The sequence below is a fragment of the Mauremys mutica genome, chromosome 17 (assembly GCF_020497125.1).
Source record: "Mauremys mutica isolate MM-2020 ecotype Southern chromosome 17, ASM2049712v1, whole genome shotgun sequence".
In the NCBI taxonomy this organism is placed as follows: Eukaryota; Metazoa; Chordata; order Testudines; family Geoemydidae; genus Mauremys; species Mauremys mutica.
Genome location: NC_059088.1, coordinates 1,376,022 through 1,382,021, shown reverse-complemented (window position 1 = coordinate 1,382,021; position 6,000 = coordinate 1,376,022). Strand labels below are relative to the sequence as shown.

The 6,000-nt window shown below is 50.6% G+C and overlaps 1 protein-coding gene across 2 annotated transcripts in view; it reads left to right on the top strand.

The window, feature by feature from the left end:
• Positions 1 to 3,197: 3,197 nt before the first annotated feature.
• Positions 3,198 to 6,000, top strand: part of LOC123352214 (N66 matrix protein-like) — a 34,761-nt gene continuing 31,958 nt past the window's right edge. Inside the window, exon 1 of one of the 2 annotated variants that reach the window (XM_044992047.1) lies at positions 3,198 to 3,370. The gene's annotated coding sequence lies outside the window, so the exon portion shown is untranslated. The remainder of the gene's footprint in view (positions 3,371 to 6,000) is intronic. The other variant, XM_044992048.1, reaches the window with a different exon arrangement.

The following is a 6,000-nucleotide window of genomic DNA, read 5'->3' as shown; positions in this document are numbered from 1 at the left end:
ATGGGGCAGAGGTTCTGGACGAGCGGTCAGGAGACAGGGAGCGGGGAGGGGGGGTTGGTTAGAGGGTGGGGTCCCAGGAGGGAGCGATCAGGGGACAAGGAAGAGGGGGAGTTGGAGGGGTGTGAGGTCCCGGGAGAGGGGGCCAGGGGACAAGGGGCAGAGCGGGGAGGGTTGGACGGGGGGTCCCAGAAGGAGCGGTCAGGGGACAAGGAGCAGGGGGTTAAATTACTAATTGAATTTATTAAAAGGGAGGTTGGATGATGGTAAAGGAGAGGTGGGGGGGTGTGAGGGTTTCTTGAAAATTAAAAAAGGGGGCGTGATGCCAAAAAGTTTGGGAACCTATGGCATAGAACAAGGGTGACTGGGACTCTTCCATTGTGTTACCAGAATTACCACTGAGAGGCGTTACCCCAAGCAAACCTCTTAAGCTCTCTGCACTTGCAGTCAGTGACCCTCTGAGACGGGCCCCCGTTTTGCAGTCAGGGCTGGCCCACTGCACCAGCATGTGGCACTAGGGGGCGCTGTGCTGCAGGGGCGGGGTGGAGTGGGGGATCTCCCCTGGCAGTCAGGGCTGGCTCCAATGCCCCAGTGCGGTGCTAGGGGGTGCTGTGGTGCAGGGAGTGGGGTCGGGCACAGCCCCGCAGGGAATGGGTGACAAGCACATGGCACATGAGAGTAAAGACACAAACTCCACGTCCAGGCAGACACTTTATTGGGGTTGAGCAGGAGGGTTAGCTCCCTGAACCCAGTCACTCGGTGCCAGGCGATTTCGGCCTCAGGCTGGCTTGGATCTGCTCCCGGGCAGGGCTGGGGAGTCTCACGGCGCCCGCAGGGTGACCGGCAAAGGGGGTCATGTGGAGCAGCAGAACCCAAAGCCACCGTTCCCAGGACAGCAGTTATAGCAGAAGCGACAAACGAAATCCTGAGCTTTCTGGAAGAGATGTAGAGACTAGAGTGAGGCCTGCCCTTAAGTGACCCCCCAACTACCTTCTCCCAAGCCGCTTTCCCCTCTGAGAGCTGGGAACACAACCCAGAAGTCCTGGCTCCCAGCCCCGCTGCGCTAACCACTAGACCCCACTCCCCTCTATATTTTCCTCAAACTATTATTCCCATGTGGTGTTGGAGGCATTTTTTTTTATCTGGGAGGAGAGTGGTTAGATCAGGGGCTGGGGGAGCAGGACTCCTGGGTTCTATTCCTGACTCCCAGCAATGAGTGAGCACTAAAGGGTTATGTTCTCTGCAGGATGTCAGAGTTCATGGATGGACCACCACTGCCCTCTGCTGGGCAGGAGAGATGCTTGTTGGTGGGATATTATTGAGATTAACCCATATGACAGTGTCGGTGTTAAATTGTGGAACTCATTGCCACAGGATATGTTGGGGTTAACCCATGGGACTCCCTACCACAGGGTTTCCTGGGGTTAGCCTGTGGGACTCCCTACCACTGGATATTAATTCAGTCAATGTAGGGGACATTTTAGACATAAATCTGTTGAACTTCCTGCCACAGGATTTTACTGGGGTTAGCTCACAGCATCCAGCATAGCCCTCCCCTCCCCCCATCAGTCCCAGCAGTGACACAAGCGAAGCCACCTCCCGCTACTCACCGCCTCTCTCTTCACCATCACCTTGGACTCGGCTTGTCCTTCCTCTGAGTGCTGGGACTCCAAGACCTGTCAGAGCGGGAGAGCAGGGAGTCAGTTCTGCCCCACGTGTTTGTTTGACCAGCAGTCGCGGCTCCGGAGGGATCACAGGGAATCTAACGCCTGTCTCTAAAGCATGTCCTGTCTCTAAAGCATGTCCTGTCTCTAAAGCTCTGGCAGGGGAGCGGGGTCTAGTGGTCAGAGCAGGGGCGCTGGAAGTCAGAACTCCTGGGTTGTATCCCCTGCTCTGGGAGGAGAGGGAAATCCACTGCATTAGAGCAGCGGAGAGAGAGGGGGGTGGGGGGACCGGAAAAGCAGGACTGCTGAATTCCCAGCTCTGCTGCTGCCTTACTGTGTGACCAGGAGAAACTCACTTCCCCAGGCAGTGCCTCAGTTTCCCCTCCCACCCATTACTGCATTGGAATATATTTGGGGCAGGGGCAGCCTCTTGCTGTGTGTCTGGGCATCACCTGGCACACCAGGAATGGAACAGGGTCCGTCACTCACCCCAGCCAGGGACGCTCCATGGATTCCCTCAGTGCAAAGGAGGGACACGAACAGGAGCAGGACAGCCAGCATCTGGACTCTCATCTTCTCTCGGGGTTGGGTCTTCTCCACGAACAGCTGAATGGAGCTGGGAGCTACAGGGGCCTGTATTTATTCACTAGCTCAGAGCCCTCCTGGACAGTGGAGTCAGTGATTGGCAGGGGAGGAGAGATTCCAGTAACTACAGGCTGGATGAACAGCTGTTTACCTGTTATCCACGTCTTTATGGGGAAAGACTCTTGTGGTTACAAAATATGAGATGTTTTTACCAAAATGCTTCCATCTCTAGCCAGGTGACAACACCCTCTGCCAGTCAGACCTGATTCTCAGCACCCTGCTCTGACCTGCTCGACCCCCACCAAAGTCAGGTAAAACGAGGGTTGCCAATTTTGGTTGGACGTATTCCTGGAGGTTTCATCACATGATATAATCTTTCATTAAAGCTTAATCTTCAATTCCAGGAGACATCGTGGAGGGTTGGCGACCCTAGAGAACCCAGGAGTCCTGGCTCCCAATCCCTCTGTTCTGACCCATTACACCTCCCTTCCCTCCGAGACCTGGTGCTGGAACCCAGGTGTTCTGACTCAATGCCCTTTAACACCCTTTCACACCACTCCACAGTCTGGCCGTATTGTTTGGAGGACACGGGCCAATATTTTCAGACTTTGGCCAGAGATTTTGGCTGTCTCCATGTTCAGATGGATCAGCTTGGAAAAGATTCCCGGAGGTGCTGCTCCCCCAGACTCCAGGGCTGTGGGGACTTGTCATTAGTTATATTACAGAAGTGCCCGGATAGACCCCAACAGATCAGGGTCCATTGTGCCAGACCCTGCCCAGACACAGTGAGAGACAGTCCCTGCCCCAGCTGAGGAAATGTTTTGAAACAAACAATTTCACTTCATTTAAGGTCGTTCCAAAATTTCTTTGCGAAATGTCCGTTGGACTTGGGTTTTCCCTTTTGTGTGTATTTTTCCCGTTTGTTTTATCTCAGCTCTGTCGGCTATTTCAGAACATGTCAGTAGCCAGGGGGCATAATATGCACTAGACTCCGAGATTCCAAGGCAGAAGGGACCATTGTGATCATCTCATCTGACCTCCTGTATCACACGGGCCTGAGAATGGACCCCAAATAATCCCTCGAGCGGATCTTTTAGAAAGACGTCCCATCCCCACCCCTCTTGGTAAGAGATTCCAGTGATTCGTTATCCTCACTGTTAAAAATCCACCCCTTTCCCTTCTGAATGTAACTAGCTTCACCTTCCAGCAGTTGCATCCTTAGACCTTTCTCTGAGAGATCAAAGAGCTCGTTATCAAACTTCTAATTCTTCCAAGACTACTCAGAGGTTACACCTGGTGCTTATAAATGACTCCAGGCATGTCACCATGTGACAGAACAGAGCACGGGACAGATTCTATTCTGAGGACACGACACAGTAACTGAAATCGTCCATTCATTTTATTTGATTTTGTTCTTAAAATCCGTCAGGGCAGCTGTTGCTCAGCACTGATTGGACACCTGATCTCTCCTGTTGCTTGAAGTGGCTGCGCTCTGTTCTCAGCGCGCTACCTCGCTGGGTACGGGCGGCTCTTGAAAGGATCTAGAGGACCCCTGATTTGTTAAAATGAATGGAAAAGTGCTTCTTGACCTAAGAGATACAGGTGCTGAGATTTCTGTGGTCAGGAGGGACCTGATCCAGGAGAGGGACTTATTGCCTAGGAAGCTAGCAGAATTAGAGCTGGTCGGGGGTTACAAAGTCCCTGCACCTTTAGCTAAACTACACATGCAAAATAAGGGTTTGCAGGCTGAACTGACTGTTGCCACGGTGGCACACAATTTTGCACCGTTTCTACTGGGGAATGATTTCTTTAATGTGGCAGAATCGGTCGGTCCCAAAGTTGGTTAGCAGGGAGAAGGAATCTTGTGCTAAAAGCCCGAGGAGGGGGAGTCACATGGACTGCAGGGGGAGTGGGAGGGTGTCTCTTAGATTTCTCTGTAGCAGTAAAAAATGCAGCTTTGGGGGCAGGGATGGTTGTAGCCGGTTCCTGTGGCCCCAGGGCTCCAGGCAAGTTCAAGAGGGAGGGGCTGGATGAAGCCAGCTCCTGTCCCATGATCATTTCCCCGGGGGAGGGGAACGATCCACCTTGTAGCAAGGAGGCCACCCGGCTGCTGACTGCCAGGAAGTTGCAGGTCAGCAGAGGGCAGGGTCTGCCCTGGGGTGCACAGAGGCGTGTGTCCCAAAGGTGGAAGTTGGGGTCCTGGTGACCACTGGACCACAGAGCCCAAGATCTCTGTAGCTGGAAGCAAACCCAACCTCAGTGGATTTTGCTGGCCAGTGAAGAGTCTGCCATAGCTGGTAGCTGTGAGCCCACAGCTGGACCAGGGTCACCTTCCCTTTCGGGGGACACAGGAGTGTCTGACCGAGAGGGAAGCCCAGACGGAAGGTGAGGGGGGCCAGAGAGTCCTCCCACCTTTTGTAGGGAGGGTCTTTCTCAGGAGGAGGGTGAAAAGTCTGCATTTAAAATGTGGATCAGGTTTTCAGGGAAACGTGGGGGTGAGGTCTCCTGGAAGGGTGGGGTCCATCCAGCTTGTATGTGTATATATATATATAACATAACTAGAATGTGTTTTATGCTACATATGCCATGTAACACATCTCTGTAAAGGTCATGATCTACTGAACGTATTAATCCTATTTGTATGCATGTCTTGTTTTTGTATTCGAAGTTATGACTATTGGCTACATCCTTGTTTGATTCTAAGTAGGCTGTAGTGAAGGAGTTGGTCGGCTTCCTGAGAAAAGACTATTCTCAGTCAGTGCCCAATCAAGAAACACTTAACCCAACAATGAACTTGGAGACACTGTGGGAGAAAAACGAGTTTTTACTTTGAGGTTGGTTGCAATATGCTAGAGGCCGCTTTATTTTTTTTTAATATTTGCACGGGGAGAGTACTTACAGGCAGGGGTTCCCCTTCCGAGGCAGGTCGTCGTTAGGTCAACAATTAAGGCAAGCATTTGTGCCTTTTGTGACATATAGTAATGATCAACAACTGCATTTTGTTTATACGTATTTTTTAATAATTTACCTTTTTTTAGCAATTTTTGCTACAGTCTGCATTCTGTTCTTATTTAACACAAGGTCAAAAACCAGCATCTTTTACAGTTCTTTTTCACTCGACCAGGACCTGCCAGGAAGTCTTGTGTTATTAGCTGTTAGAGTTAGCCTGACTCTTGCTCTTCCTGGCAGGCTTAAGATGTCTGCTCTTTTCCCATAAGAACATAAGAACGGCCGTACCGGGTCAGACCAAAGGTCCATCTAGCCCAGTATCCTGTCTACCGACAGTGGCCAATGCCAGGTGCCCCAGAGGGAGTGAACCTAACAGGCAATGATCAAGTGATCTCTCTCCTGCCATCCATCTCCATCCTCTGACAAACAGAGGCTAGGGACACCATTCCTTACCCATGCTGGCTAATAGCCATTTATGGACTTAGCCACCATGAATTTATCCAGTCCCCTTTTAAACATTGTTATAGTTCTAGCCTTCACAAACTCCTCAGGTAAGGAGTTCCACAAGTTGACTGTGCACTGTGTGAAGAAGAACTTCCTTATATTTGTTTTAAACCCAACTTCCACACTCTGCCTTTTTGTGCTTTTAGCACAATTATTAATTTTAAACCTTTATTTTTATTGAACCTTGTATTTTTTATTTTAGCTTACATGGTATAACCTTTTGGGTTTAATTGAATACAATAACAAAGGATGGTTAGTATGAACATGGAAAGTGCTATTATTAGTACATTTTTATAACAAC